The sequence below is a fragment of the Staurois parvus genome, unplaced genomic scaffold, assembly GCF_062004578.1.
Source record: "Staurois parvus isolate SC_StPar_1 unplaced genomic scaffold, SC_StPar_1.0 ptg000463l, whole genome shotgun sequence".
Lineage (NCBI taxonomy): Eukaryota > Metazoa > Chordata > Amphibia > Anura > Ranidae > Staurois > Staurois parvus.
In genome coordinates, this window is record NW_028318259.1 from 901,559 (window position 1) to 917,505 (window position 15,947).

Sequence of the window (15,947 nt, forward strand, 5' to 3'; positions counted from 1 at the left end):
ATTTCCAGTCAAGCAGTAATTATTGTCTCTTGAAGGCACCTCCAAGGTAAAGGGTGCAGGCACGTCCTTCAACTTTGCGAGTTGATACTTGGTTTGTTGGACCAACTAAATATAATTATTGCTCCTGAGACGGCTATAAAGTTCTGGATTATGTTAGGCAGTCAGGCACCAGGAAAAAAGGAGGAGTGAACCCCCCCGAAAAAAAACCAAAAGCATTCTAACAGTTCCCTATGCTGAAAAAAAACTACCAAAAACTTGTTTTAGACACTTTAAGGTGTGAGAGTAGGTTTCCTCTTTAAGAAGAACTAGTCACCAAATGTGCAATAATTCTTTCAGAAAGACTTTTTGTATTTTTGAATCTGAAGAATATAGAAATAAAAGTTCACAAGGCAACATCCATTTTTCATTAGTTGAACTTAAAAATATATTTACTGTATCCTGTGCTACATAGATCAGCTCTTCCATTTTCTTTCTAGGGAGGGCACTGAAGTTCTTCTCCAGTGGGAGTGCACATCCTGGCAGCGTTTGCCATGTGCATGGCCAGGGACTTCAGGAAAGTGTTTTCAAGGGCAAGGAGGTATGGTGAAACAGATATTGCGAGGGAGTAAAGTCTAAAGTATAATCTGGTGTCTCCATTGCTGATATACCTGAAGTATCGGCATTGCCAGCAGATATGCAAGAATGAACCTTCATCAATCAGGCAACACCAACATGATTTGATATTGAAGGATAGAGTTTGTGGAGAGAGGGTGTTCTCTGCAAACAGGAACAAAGTTTACATTCATTTTCTTGGATACTTTCATTTAAGGAAAATTTCCCTGTCTACTTCTTGCTGTGCTCAGCCTTAACCACTGACTTCAGCATGATAGTAGGATGAAAACCCCTGTGGGGAGCCACGTGTTGGCCCTCCCTTACCTTTCCTGCTCGCAGAAGGGTCTGTTATGGAATATTGGGTAGGACCTCATTTTTTTTCTTGACTTTTGCATTTCCTTTTCCTTTGAAAAAACTATACTAGATCTGAAGGATCAGGTATGGAGATTGGGGGGACCTCATGCTATTTCTTTTTTGCTTGAAGTCCTCCTTAAAATGCACATCAATGCCTTCTGGCATTTCTTGTTGACAAAGCAGCACACTGTGTCTCGAGGGGAACCCGAGTTTCCTATACTAGGTTGAAGGGCCCTGTGTGCTCATTTGAAATGAATGGGGGCTCCTATGATCTCTCCAACAGGCTGTTGAAAAGCGTTTGGAGCACTTGAGGGATCTGTTCTGGCTTGACCAACTTTAAGATACCCCAGGTCTTCAGCTTTCTGTGGTGTTCCCTGTTGGCCAGGTCCTTGACATGTGTTTGCATTTCTGTAAGATGGGTGGGGTGGATCTGTTGTAGATCAAGGGGGGCTTCTTCATGGTTGGTGCCTACAGATGGCCTTGCTGCAGTGGAGTGCAGATCCTCCTTGAGATCAGCATTTGCTTTAGAATGGGTGTTGGGCATCTGCTACATTAGGTCCATAAATATGGAATAATCTGTGCCACCTCTGCCACATGCTCCTGATTCCGCTGTAGAGCAGTTTATCATTTGGCTGTCTTTCTTGGGAGCCTGCGGGAGCTTCACCAAACCGGGACCAAAAAAGTTAATGCAGGTTGTACCTTGGTTGAGAATGGGGCATCGAGTAGGGATGTAGGGGTCACTAATCTTCCTCATTTGTGTGGATCTGGCTGTGGTGCTAAACATTCTTTATCAAGCCACGCCCGAACGTTTTTTTAACCCTTTGTTGCTGGGCCCATATATATGGCAGCATGGAGATTGGCATTATACTGTGATGCCACATATGTGCATATGACTGATATATGTTTTGTGCTTGGAGCACACCCCCAACACTGTGACCATGCTATCACTGGACAGCACAGTGGCTGAATGGTTAGCACTTCCACCTGGCAGTACTAGGGTCCTTGATTCCAATCCAAACCACGGCACCACCTGCCTAGAGTTTGTATGTTCTCCCTGTGCCTGCATGGGTTTCCTCTGAGTACTCCAGTTTCCTCCCACACTCCAAAGACATGCTGGTAGGTGAATTGGCTCCTGTCTAAATTGTCCCTAGTATGTGTATGTATGAATGTGAGTTAGGGACCTTAGATTGTACACCCCTTGAGGGTTAGGGACCTTAGATTGTACGCCCCTTGAGGGTTAGGGACCTTAGATTGTACGCCCCTTGAGAGTTAGGGACCTTAGATTGTACGCCCCTTGAGGGTTAGGGACCTTAGATTGTACACCCCTTGAGGGTTTGAGGGTTAGGGACCTTAGATTGTACACCCCTTGAGGGTTAGGGACCTTAGATTGTACGCCCCTTGAGGGTTAGGGACCTTAGATTGTACACCCCTTGAGGGTTAGGGACCTTAGATTGTACGCCCCTTGAGGGTTAGGGACTGATGTGAATGTACAATATATATGTAAAAGTGCTGCGTAAATTGACGGCGCTATATAAGTACCTGAAATAAATTCACTTTGGGTTTTGTATAAAAAAGGCTGAAAATTTTACTAAAAATTAATTGACTAAAAAAACAAATTCTAGCGAAATGCCTTCTCAAACCCAGCCTCCTGGCACACGATGAGGATGACCAGAACATACTGGAAGAAGTCACCAGACCAAAAACCAGTAGCATTTTACAGTTTTTTTTTTTAATTAAATCTCAAAAAATAAACATTTATTACAGGATGCATTCGTTGAAGTTTATCTAAACCTCAAAACAAAAATCTAACATTGCAGCTTACATGTGGCGGCTGCATTCGTTTTCTTTTTTTCATGCTTTTTTCACTTGGTGATCCTGCCAGTAACACACTTCCTGCACTAGAGTGACAATAATCACTGACCTTTCTATATTGGGACAAAAGAATGATATGCCTACACAAAACCAAATTTGTACTGTTTATATCACAGAAGGGTGTGGTTCAGTGACAGCTGAGAACAATGTAACTGCTAAGTGCCCGGTCATACTGGTGCGATTTGGGAATTGAAATCGCACCTGAAATCGCATCTAATGAATGTGAATGTCAGTGTCTTAACCTGTGCGATTTTGTTGCAGTGCGATTTCTCAAGTAGTTTTTACATGACTTTTTAGCAGTTTTGTTGTGATCTCACATACATAGAATATAATGGAAACACTGAAGATTGTAAGAAATCATTGAAAATGTTCACAAGTAGCAATAAAGTCTTCAGAAATTGCATTGCAACTGCACACAAATTGCACGATTTTAAAGTGCAGCGGTGTGACCGGTGACTTACAGTCAGCACAGACAGAGAGTACAGGAAGTTATCAACTCACAAGTTTTCTGGCAGGATCAACAGGTAGTTTTGTTTTTAATTTATTGAACAGCTAGCTGTATACTAGCTTCAAAGCTGACGTTTAAGTGTGGATGTGTTTACATAGTTACAGTGGATATAAAAAGTCTACACACCCCTGTTAAAATGCCAGGTTTCTGTGATGTAAAAAATGAGACAAAGATAAGTCATTTCAGAACTTTTTCCACCTTTAATGTGACCTATAAACATAAAAAATGAAAATAATGTGGTTGCATAAGTGTGCACACCCTCTTAAAACTGGGGATGTAGCTGTGTTCAGAATTAAGCAATCACATTCAAAATCATGTTAGGAGTCAGTACACACCCGCCATCATTTAAAGTGCCTCTGATTGACCCCAAATAATGTTCAGCTGTTCTATTAGGTCTTTCCTGACATTTTATTAGTCGCATCCTACAGCAAAGGCCATGGTCTGCAGAGCACTTCCAAAGCATCAGAGCGAGCTCATCGTTAACAGGTATCAGTCTGGAGATGGGTGCAAAAGAATTCCAAAGGCATTAGATATACCTTGGAATACAGTGAAGATAGTCATCATCAAGTGGAGAAAATATGGCACAACAGTGACATTACCAAGAACTGGACATCCCTCCAAAATTGATGAAAAGACGAGAGGAACACTGGTCTGGGAGGCTACCAAGAGGCCTACAGCAACAATAAAGAAGCTGCCGGAATATATGGCAAGTAGTGGCTGTTTGGTCCATGTGACAACAATCTCCCGTATATCCTGTAGGAACTGTACAAGGCATGGACACTCCACACAGTCCAGCAGGACACTGCAGCCTTAAGCGGTTGGCCAGTCTATGAAGAAGGCCTATCACTTGGCTCCAAAACAGGGACCTTCTTGTGCAGGCCAACTGCCCCTTCCCCACAGAGCCCATTAACTTCTTCTTTACCTCAAAAATGTCAATTGAATCGCCATACTACTGTAAAAAGTCCAGATGCAGCTTTATTTCAATAAAAGTCAAGGGGACAATCCAAACCATATCTGACACATTTTCAGGGTCCAAAAACAACCCCTTCATTAGGGCATAAGATTAGAAACCTCCATTAGTGTGACTGGACTAGAAGTGAAGGGGATCTTTAATGGCATTTCTTCCAGCCAAGCCAGTTGTTGACAAGACCTGTGCTTGTAATCACACTAGAAGAAATGCCATGAAAGTTCCTTCTAGTTCATTCACATTGTTTCCAATCTATAGCCCTGATTAAGGGGGGTGTTTATATACCCTTGAAACTCATTCAACACAGTTTGGATTCTACCCCTGACTTTTACTGGAATAAAGTCATATCTTAACCATTTTAGTTTACATTTTTTGATACATTACATTACAAGCCAAGGGACCACAGAGATCCTATGGCCCTGGTGGCCAACCAATGTGAACCAGGTTTTGGCAATTTTTGTGTGCCTTACAGGGCCCCTGCAGACCTTAACCTGTGATTCCCTATTGCCATGTTATAGTAGTCATCTACAGCCATCTTGTGCAATGTGTCTTCAGTCTGACTCTCTTGAAGCGTGTTCCTAGTCTCCAACAACGTCTATATCATGTTCACAGTCTCTGACCTTCTTTTGTATTATGCCCACAGTCTTTGACCATCTCTTGTATCATGTTCAATGAAGAACACAGACAAAAGAGGAGAGGGATCCCTGTGTCTTGTGAAGTATCCAAAGAAATGAAATTTTACGGGTAAACTAAACATCCTAATCCCAAGAGACAAGGATTCTTCATATGTACTGCTTGGGATGTCCCATATCGCTGAACATGAGGGTGGGCAACACAGCAACAAGGCCAACATGCCCAAAAGGCAAAACAAGATAGGGGAAAACCCCACAAAGCCACCTCCAACACCCTTCGACCAAAACTTTGCAATGGCATGAGCATCAACCTGGTAAAAAGCCTTAGTAAACATATAAAGAAAAGACCAGGAAGTAGCCTCAAAAACGTGAACAATAGAAGCTTGGGGCTGAATAGCCCAGGAAGCATTGACACTTCTTGTCAGGGCTCCGGGTATGACCAGAGGTATGTGAACTGACACAGGGAAACGCAGGCTTCAGATATGTTATAAACAATATAATTTATTAATACTAACAATACAAAATGCAGTGCAATACTAAAACATAACACAGTGCAAACGAACCAAACCAAACCACCCACAGATAACAATACATACAATGCAAGCGTCGTCAGGCAGGCCGGGTCAATAACAATTGGGCAGGTAGGAACAGGAGGAGCAGGCAGAGAGTAGTCAGGTCACGAGCCGGGTACAGCAACTAACGGGCAGGTAGGTACAGGGGGTCAGGCAGAGAATGGTTGGGGTCACAAGCCAGGGATCAAACAGGAGAAGTCAGCAGAGGTCAGGATCAGGCAGGGTCGGCAACCAGTCAGGCAGGAACAGGAACAGGAATGCAGGTAACAAGATACAGGGGCCCATGGAAAAACACACACCAAGGCACAGACTGCAGGTCTGGCCATCCCTTAAATACACCTCCATAATCAGCTTCAGGTGTTTGGCTGACTGCAGGGTTGAGTCTCTGATTGCTGGCCAGCCCTGGTACTGCAGCCCACAAGGCAGGTGAGTCCCACCATTATTGGCAAGTCCATTCCTGACACTTCTGTTGGAATGGGCCTTGACTGGGAAAGGAGGAACCTTGCCCTTGATACCTTAGGCCTGAAAAAGGAGATGACGTATCCAGCTAGAGATACAGCCTAATTCTTGCAAGGACCCTCAGGTAGCACAAACAGAATCAGACTCTCAAAATGCAGCTGTGGTCTACAGATAAATCCGAAGAGCTCAAACAACATCCAACAATTAAGCACCTTCTCCTTAGGATGTTTAGGATTAAAGGATGACAACACAATGTCCTAATTCAGATGGAATGAGAAAATCACCTTCAAAAAGAAAGACAGAGGCCTCAACACCACCTTATCCCGGTGAAGCATAAGGAAAAGTTCCTTACAGGAGAGCACAACAAAACATTACAACATTGAAACATTATGAGCCAAAGTAACATCAACCAACCTTGCATCCACGAAGGGACAAAAGAAACACTTAGAGAGTCTCAAATGGAAAAGTCTGTAAAATGGAAAACACCTAATTAAAGTCCCATGGAGAAGGAAGCCGCAAGTGGAACAATCTTCATGACACCCAACATAAAGACCTTTACCAACGAATGAGACACAATTGGTCTCTAAAACAGAACAGTCAAGGAAGAGGATCTGCCCCCAGAAGATACTTAAGACCAGAGATATCTTCACTTCAGACTGGAGAAAGGCCAAAATGCACCCCACAACAAACTCTTGGGAATGAACAGGCTGTTTCTTGTGGAAAATTTCTGCTGCATTTGAGTCACAGGATCCTCCTCACATGAACAGACACACTGCCCAGTCTAGACAGCTACCATATGAAGCTCTCCAAAGCATCACTCGAGTAACTCAAAGCACTCAGGAAATTCTCCAAGTACTGCCAGTCCCCTAGTTCTGCTTTTGTGAAACATGCTTTCAGCACATGCTTTGCCCAAACTTTAGGGGTTGGCAAACACCCACCGCAGCTACTGTCAGCTGCAGTGATATACCCACAAGAGAGAAGAATGCCTTAAAGAGGGCTTCAAACCTTATACCTTTTGAGTCTTTGAAGACTGGGACCTCACCCTCCTGGACCATCAAGGTCTTGTTCAAGGAGGGTATGACCAGGTCAACAATCTGAGCACAGGAAAAGATTTGGGATTCTTAAGTGTCTGTCCAGATCTAAATCTAGTAACTTTGGGAGAAGAAGTAGCAACTTTATATTTATGTGTAGCATGTTGAACAGGAAGCCCGCCATGTTCTGTTGGGACTGAGACAGCTTTGGACTCTGAGACGTCTCCTGAGAGGACACATCCAAAGAGAATTTCCAGTCCTTACAGACTTCCACCCCCTCATCATCCTCAATCAAAAGCTGTTCCTCCAACACCTCATCCTCCTGGGAGGAAGAAGAGGGACCGCGCTTTTGTCCCAGGCTTTTCAAGGCCAGTGAGAACCCCTAAGAACAGTTCAAGCAAACCGGAAAGGCTAATTTTCTCTAGATTTAAAGGAATTGGATGACTGTGCTTCTGAAACAATGGAAATGCCAGAAAGGACAGGGATTAAGAATTCTAATCCTTAAAGATGCCATTGCAAGGCAGACTATGTGGGAGATCCTCTTTACCCAATAGTGGGATTTGAGAGCTCACCCCATTGTCCCTTCCTTTCTGCCTGTGAAGTGCAATGGCTTGCTGAAGTAACAGACCTGTAATCCCCAATATGGAACTGGTCCCCTGCTGAGTGGAGTATCTCATAAGAACCAAGACAACTGAAGGTGACACAAAACCCCACAGTAGGTGCCCCAGGTGTACTTGCGGAATATCTTATCAGTCGCTGTGCCTGTGTGTTGGATTGATCCTGCCATTGTAAAACAACCCTAGGGCAGTAAAGTGCTCTATCAGTGTTGCAGTACAACCACCCAATGAATAGTATGACATGTACCGGCCAGCACACTAGGGGTTCTCATAGACCACCCCAGTTACATCCCTAGAAGGGACCAACCAAGGCGGCCATACACAACTCCGTCAGGGACACAACTTCCCTGCAAGATATCACAGCCCTAGACCTGTACAATTTTCTGCCAGCAAGGTCACTGTATATGCAGTACCCCAGTGATCGCTGCCTAGAGGGTTCAGTGCCAGGTGGCAACCTTACAGACCATCCATAATCTTCTATAGTGGGACCAGTAACATCCCTCCAGGCCCCTGGGGTATAGGCATACAATCCTGATAATGACCTACTTCTACCTCAGCAAGGGTGCACACTGCACAGAACAGGCAATAAAAGACTGCATGCTAAAACTGCCCGGAAAAGGAATCTTCAAAGAGCCTTTGTAGACATGTCCATCACCTAAGAACACTAGCTCAAAATTGAGGCTTGGTAAGCTAGAAGTTGTCTTTTTTTTTTGGCCAGTATCCATTCACCTGAAGGTGGCAGCATAATCCAAGAAGTAATGCATGCAAAGACCTGTGGTGTACCATAAAAGCCCAATGCCAGGAATATAAAAAAAATCCACTGGTTATGAACAATGGAAGTGGAATAAGTGCTGCAACCCGTCATTTGCAGCTGCCGCTGTAGACTGAGACCAGCTTCTTAAATACACAATACAGGGCATTGTTCCTGTATTAAATGTAATGACACCCATGGACTGGAGCTTCGGGCAGACCTGGCAGGGGTGGGAAAATAGGTACATAATACAGCCAACACTGTACCCCCTAGCAGGGGTGGACTGACCATTTGGAAACTTGGGCACTGCCTGAGGGCCCGGGGTCAGTAGGGGGCCCCATGAGATGCCCCTGGTACCTTTTTCATAGGCTTTTTTGAGTTTGGGCAAGGACACAGGGGCCCCATGAGTTGTCAGTCTGCCCCTGCCGCCTAGACATAAGCATTTAACCCTGGCAATCAGGGAAGGCCCATTGCAAGGATGAATTTTTACTAATCCTGGAGTTGGGCTTTAGGAAAACTTGAAAGAGGGTCCAGCATTTTGTTACTCTATCCGAAGCAGGGGCGGACTGACCATTTGGAAACTCGGGCACTGCAAGAGGGCCCGGGTCAGTAGGGGGCCCCATGAGATGCCCCTGGTACCTTTTTCATAGACTTTTTTGAGTTTGGGCAAGGACACAGGGGCCCCATGATCCCCTATTGCCCGGGGTCCCCATGAGTTGTCAATCCGCCCCTGATCCGAAGATATAAAATATGATTTTACATAGTTACATAGTTAGTCTGGCTGAAAAAAGACAAAAGTCCATCCAGTTCAACCATAGAAAAAAAAAAAAGGTTATAATCCTATACCCACAGTTGATCCAGAGGAAGGCAACCCCCCCCAGCAAAGCGTGATCCAATTTGCTCCTGCTGGGGAAAAAAATTCCTTCCTGATCCCCCAAGAGGCAAGAGTTACCAAGAATTATGTTTTAATTGTCCCTGAGCAGTACCCTGAAAGACTTGCCCTTTGTCTTGCATTCCTCCTAAAAATACCAATGCACTTTCTGTCTCTAGACATACCTTTAGCCTTATAGCTGTATCTGTAGTGTGAGATCATCTAAGGCACTGCTGCTTTTGCCTGATAGTCTCACCAGATCTTGACTCAGATTTACTGATATCACTACTGTGCTGCTCCCTGTTCTCTTTGCTGGAGAGAAAGCTGTACCTGAGGCCCTATAATGCAAGGATCCCCCTGCTTCATTCATTCTTTGATCTTTGCTTCCTCCACCTTCATCCATCACCAGATCACCAGTAAAGAGAGGGAAGCTGTGAAGGAAGTAAAGCCCTGCCACTTCCAACTGGCTGATTGGTCATTGTCATTTGCTTGCTTGTTTTTGGACACAGCTTAGACTGTACAGGGTAAGTCAAAGTACAGGTTAATGATATCCTGTTAAGTAAACCCCTTATATTTGATACAAAGACTTTCGTTGGTTTCGATGATCATTTTAGGAACATGAGATTTATCCTTTTTTGGGAATTAAACATGTTAGGGAAAAAAAGGATTTTTCTAATGTAAATGGTGTCACAATCCTCTGGGGTGATAATGTATGGTTAGAGATATGGCTGTTCTCATGAAAGTGGGGAGGATGGATGGACTGAAGAAGATATCAGACTATGATTAAATGAATTGAGATTGATAAGAAATTCAGGAAGTACACGTCTTGAAACATCTGGACATGCACTTATTCTTCATCTCTAGGAAGTTACCCTTGTTGACTTCAGATTTAAATGGCTCAATAATGACAACAAAGGGAGGATCATTCTGGAGGCCCTGCCACTTTGTATAAACGTGTCTGTGCAATTATTTGCAGCCCTAATTAGAGTGAAATCTTCACCAATTCCAAACACATTCTTTCATAAATGTACAAAGAGTGATACCAGAGTCCCTCTGCTGCAAATGCTCCGCACTGTGAAAACAACACCTCTGCGCCCATGGATGTGCCCTCACCTTTGTTATTAGACCTATAGACAAATATAGGTCACACTGCACCTTCCAATGATCGGGGATTATAAGACGCATCACAGGACCCCTATTTGCCCACTTCATATTTTCAAAGAAACTTTAAGAGCTTCATCCACCACTCTGTGTCACTAGAAAAGCACCACACTGAGCAGAACCACACTGTGTAGAAATTTAAATCCACTTTTATTTATTAGGAATTGCACTCAAAATTTGTTAAAACAACATCGCAGTAAACCAGCATCCTCTCGGAGGTTCCATGGTAGTGAGGTCTTTGTATGTCTCAAGTAACTTTGATACTGGTTTACTGTGATGTTGTAAAACATGTTAAAGGGGGGTTCTCCAACGGGGGGGAGACCAAGTTGAAGCCCCTTTAACATAGTTGTGATCGGTAGTGTGCTGGTGAGTGACATTTTGCTGTAGTCCTGACCAGGGGCGGACTGACAACTCATGGGGCCCCCGGGCATTAGAGGATCATGGGGCTCCTGTGTCCTTGCCCACACTCAAAAAAGCCTATGAAAAAGGTACCAGGGGCATCTCATGGGGCCCCCTACTAACCCCGGGCCCTTGGGCAGTGCCCGAGTTTCCAAATGGTCAGTCCATCCCTGGTCTTGACTGAGCTTGACAAGCCTGTGTATAGCCCAACCAGTACCTGGAAACCCTAGGAGCCAGCTGCAGCAACATACTAGGGTGTTTGAGCGGTACCATTTTAGTTTTGTTTCTGGGTAACATCCAAAGAGTGAAGCATCTTTCCAATAGGATGTTTAAAATCAGGACCAAAAAAAAATGGCAACACAATGTTCTGATTCAGGTAGAACATGCCTTGGGTTAAATAAAATAAGAGTAATGAGGCCGCAACACTACCTTGTACTGCTGGCTGCTACCATCCTCCCCAGAACCCTCCATATAGACCTGAATCTAGGGACTTTCCAGCAACCACAAGGACTGCCAACTGGAATCCAAGGGAAATGCTTTTCTGCTTGTACCATGTGGAGAACCAAGCCTAAATACTCCAGGTGCTGTGTTGTAACCAAAGATGACCTGTACAGACTGTTGCACATTTGATGTCAGCTTTTGAGCCGATGTCTCCCTAAGAAGTCGTACAGGCACCCCATAATGGGAATACTCTGGGTACTCAAAAATGTCAGAATTGGAGCCAACAACTTGGTAAACAATCTGAGGGCCATGGACAGGACAAATGTTAATGCCACAAACTGATAGTGGCAATCCACTACTGGGAATCACCTAAACCACTGGTAAGACTGGAAATTCAGTTTATGTAGGTAGGAAACCTTGATATCCACTGATTTATATAGGAGAAAACAACCCCCCTAGATGGGACTTTAAAGGCATCACCAAAATGAGTAAAAGTTACATCAATCTTTAATGAACATAGATGAATAATAGCCATAAAACATTGAATAGGCGGTAATTTAGTAAATGAATACAGTGGTACCATACAGAATTATGTCGACATAACAGAGTTCCTAAATAGCATCCAACGCGTTTCAGAGTAAGTCTACTCCTTCTTCAGGGCCGAGACTCTGTGCATGAGACATATGGCCTCTAAAGAAGCTTACTGTGATGGAGACCAAGTAAAGAATATCAATGATTGAATTTTCGCAATATTAAAAATATTAGATGTGTGGCCAAGTTTGTGAATCCTCCCCAGACCGCATCCAGACAAGAGCCCCCCAAGAGAGCACTGAGGCCGCACTGATAGCCACAGAGGTGAGCGCTGTTATGGCAGATGCAGATTCTATTAAAGCCACTATTGTCAAGAAGTTGGTAAAAGGGTAAAGCTCCATAGACAATAAGATCCTCCGGTATTATAAACCACAGCTCATCCAGAAAACCCTAACTGGAGAGCCAGGAGCAAGACCGCAACAAGTCAAGTCAAGTCAAGTTGACTTCTATTAGATATACCTCAGGATCAATTTTCTTATATTGATATCGACTGATGCCAGGAAGTCCCCCGGTGAAGAGAAGCAATCACCGACTGGGTGGACTCTATCCTAAATATTTGTATCTTCAGGAACTTGAGACCCTTGAGGTCCAGAACAAGTTGGCCTTCACCTTTTAGGAACCGTAAACAGGTTGGAATGAAATTGTGAGACTTCTCCTTTTCTGGCACAGGTGTGATGATCCCCCTGGGAAAGCAGCATTTTTAGGGCTGCAAAGAAAAACACTTTTTTATAGCTCCAAAGATACCCATGGGTGCATAAAGCTTGAAGGGGAAAGTAGTGGAACCCCAGCTTGTAATCTCTGCATACCACACTGCAGACCCAGTTGCCTGTGGCTTTGGAAGCCCAAGCAGCTGCAAAGGCCGTCATGGAGGTTGACTTGCGGGTTCAATTCTTACCAAACTGGGACACAGACTTGTGCTTACTGCTAAGAACCCAAAAGTTGCTGCTTACAAAAGGATAGGACACTAAAGACTGAGGATTAGCTGAGCTGGGAAGGACTACAGGTGAAACTCAAAAAATTAGAATATTGTGCAAAAGTTCATTTATTTCAGTGCAGCAACTTAAAAGGTGAAACTAATATATGAGATAGACTCATTACATGCAAAGCAAGATAGTTCAAGCCGTGATTTGTCATCATTGGGATGATTATGGCTTACAGCTCATGAAAACCCCAAATCCACAATCTCAGAAAATTAGAATATTCCATACAATCAATAAAACACGGATTGTACATAGAACAATATCGGACCTCTGAAAAGTATAAACATGCATATGTACTCAGTACTTGGTTTGGGCCCCTTTTGCAGCAATTACTGCCTCAATGCGGCGTGGCATGGAAGCTATCAGCCTGTGGCACTGCTGAGGTGTTATGGAAGACCAGGATGCTTCAATAGCGGCCTTCAGCTCTTCTGCATTGTTCGGTCTCATGTCTCTCATCTTTCTCTTGGCAATGCCCCATAGATTCTCTATGGGGTTCAGGTCAGGCGAGTTTGCTTGCCAATCAAGCACAGTAATCCCACGGTCATTGAACAATCAGGTTTTGGTGCTTTTGACAGTGTGGGCGGTGCCAAGTCCTGCTGGAAAATGAACTCAGCATCCCCATAAAGCTCGTCTGCAGAAGGAAGCATGAAGTGCTCCAAAAAATCCTGGTAGACGGCTGCGTTGACCCTGGACTTAATGAAGCACAGTGGACCAACACCAGCAGGTGACATGGCTCCCCAAATCAACACAGACTGTGGAAACTTCACACTGGACTTCAAGCATCTTGCAGTGTGTGCCTCTGCATTCTTCCTCTATACTCGGGGTCCTTGGGCCTCTCCATTCTTCCTCCATACTCGGGGTCCTTGAGCCTCTCCATTCTTCCTCCATACTCGGGGTCCTTGGGCCTCTCCATTCTTCCTCCATACTCGGGGTCCTTGGACCTCTCCATTCTTCCTCCATACTCGGGGTCCTTGGGCCTCTCCATTCTTCCTCCATACTCGGGGTCCTTAGGCCTCTCCATTCTTCCTCCATACTCGGGGTCCTTGTGCCTCTCCATTCTTCCTCCATACTCGGGGTCCTTGGGCCTCTCCATTCTTCCTCCATACTCGGGGTCCTTGGTTTCCAAATGAGATGCAAAAGTTGCTCTCATCAGAAAAGAGGACTTTGGACCACTGAGCAACAGACCAGGTCTGTTTTTCTTTAGCCCAGGTAAGACGCTTCTGGCGTTGTTTGTTGTTCAGGAGCGGCTTGACAAGAGGAATACGACATTTGAAGTCCATGTCCAGGATCTAGCTGTGTGTGGTGGCTGTTGATGCACTGACTCCAGCCTCAGTCCACTCCTTGTGAAAGTCTCCAACACTTTTGAATGGCCTTTTCCTGACAATCCTCTCCAGGCTGCGGTCATCCCTGCTGCTTGTGCACCTTTTTCTTCCACACTTTTCCCTTCCACATAACTTTCTATTAATGTGCTTTGATACAGCACTTTGGGAACATCCAACTTCTTTTGCAATTACCTTTTGAGGCTTTCCCTCCTTATGGAGGGTGTCAATGATGGTTTTCTGCACAACTGTCAGGTCAGCAGTCTTTCCCATGATTGTGATTCCTACTGAACCAGACTGAGAGACCATTTAAAGGCTCAGGAACCCTTTGCAGGTGTTATGGCTTAATTATCTGATTAGAGTGGGACACTTTGAGCCGAGAATATTGCACCTTTTCACAATATTCTCATTTTCTGAGATTGTGGATTTGGGGTTTTCATGAGCTGTAAGCCATAATCATCACAATGATGACAAATCACGGCTTGAACTATCTTGCTTTGCATGTAATGAGTCTATCTCATATATTAGTTTCACCTTTTAAGTTGCTGCACTGAAATAAATGAACTTTTGCACAATATTCTAATTTTTTGAGTTTCACCTGTAGGCCTGGGCGGTGAACTCCTGCCTTTTTTCTGGCTAGTGTCTTTTCACCTGAAAGTGGCAGCATAACCCAGGTAGATGTAAATATAAAGCGCCCTGTGTCCTGTGATGTACAATAAAAACACATTTTCCACCAGCTTGTTCAAATACTTCTCATTCCCTGAGGATACCCGCTTGTGTTGCCTTGTGCCAGAAATGTCTCCATTTTGCACAGGAATGGCGATAATTAAGCTAAATCCCTGCTACTTACTGGCTGAAAAGTGTGCCTGAAGTTCAGCTTGGAATTCCACAAAATTCTGCAGTTATTCAGAGTATTTTTTCATCTATTTTTATTGATTTGAAACAACTGTAAAATATACAAGCTTGCAGGAGTCAAATATATGTTTTATTCAAAATAAGCCTTCAGCATAATGAAAGAAGAGCAGAAACAATGAGAGTCCCAATCACTATTATGTAGGCGATCAATTGTTGTAAAAAAAAGTTGAAAGTAAACAGAAGCCCTGAAATTCATAGAGAGTCACAGAATTTTGTCGCACCTCTGCACCACCAATGTTGGTGGTCGTGACAGATTTAGGTACCTGATGAGAACAGGTATATGAATTTGTTGTAGAAAGTGGTTGCCAATGGACCGCTGTCAATCACAAAGCAAGTGGACCTCATGAGGAACTAGTCTTATAGAGTTCCTCCTCGGGCTTCACTTACGGTCAATGTACCCGTGTCAATGGTGGCTAGGACATTGGTGACCTGCTTAATAAAGTTCACAAAGTACGCCAACTTTGAGATAGTCCTAATTATGTCCAGTTACATCATCTAAGAACTGGCGGTAATGAAAGGCCAGGAAATTAGGTATTCCCTCTATTTGTCCTCTGAGAATAATGCAGGATGAGAAATTATGTATCCCCTCTACTTCTAATAATGCAGCCTGAGAAATTGTACCCGTTGTAATATCCCTGCCCCCAACTGACAGAACCCAAATCCACCCAACACTGGCATTCCCCAGGCTGAACTACTTCCCCCTGCCTTCCACTGACAGACCCCCCCCCCCAACTACTGCCCCCCTCACTATCTACTGATAGGCCATAGCCCCTCAACCAACTGCCCCCCCCCACACACACACAGTTACGAACACCCACTCTCCACCACTAATGCACCCAATGATAGACCTCCACCCACCTACTACACAGACAGACTACCCCACCCCCCAAGTATTTGAGTCCCTCACCACTGACAA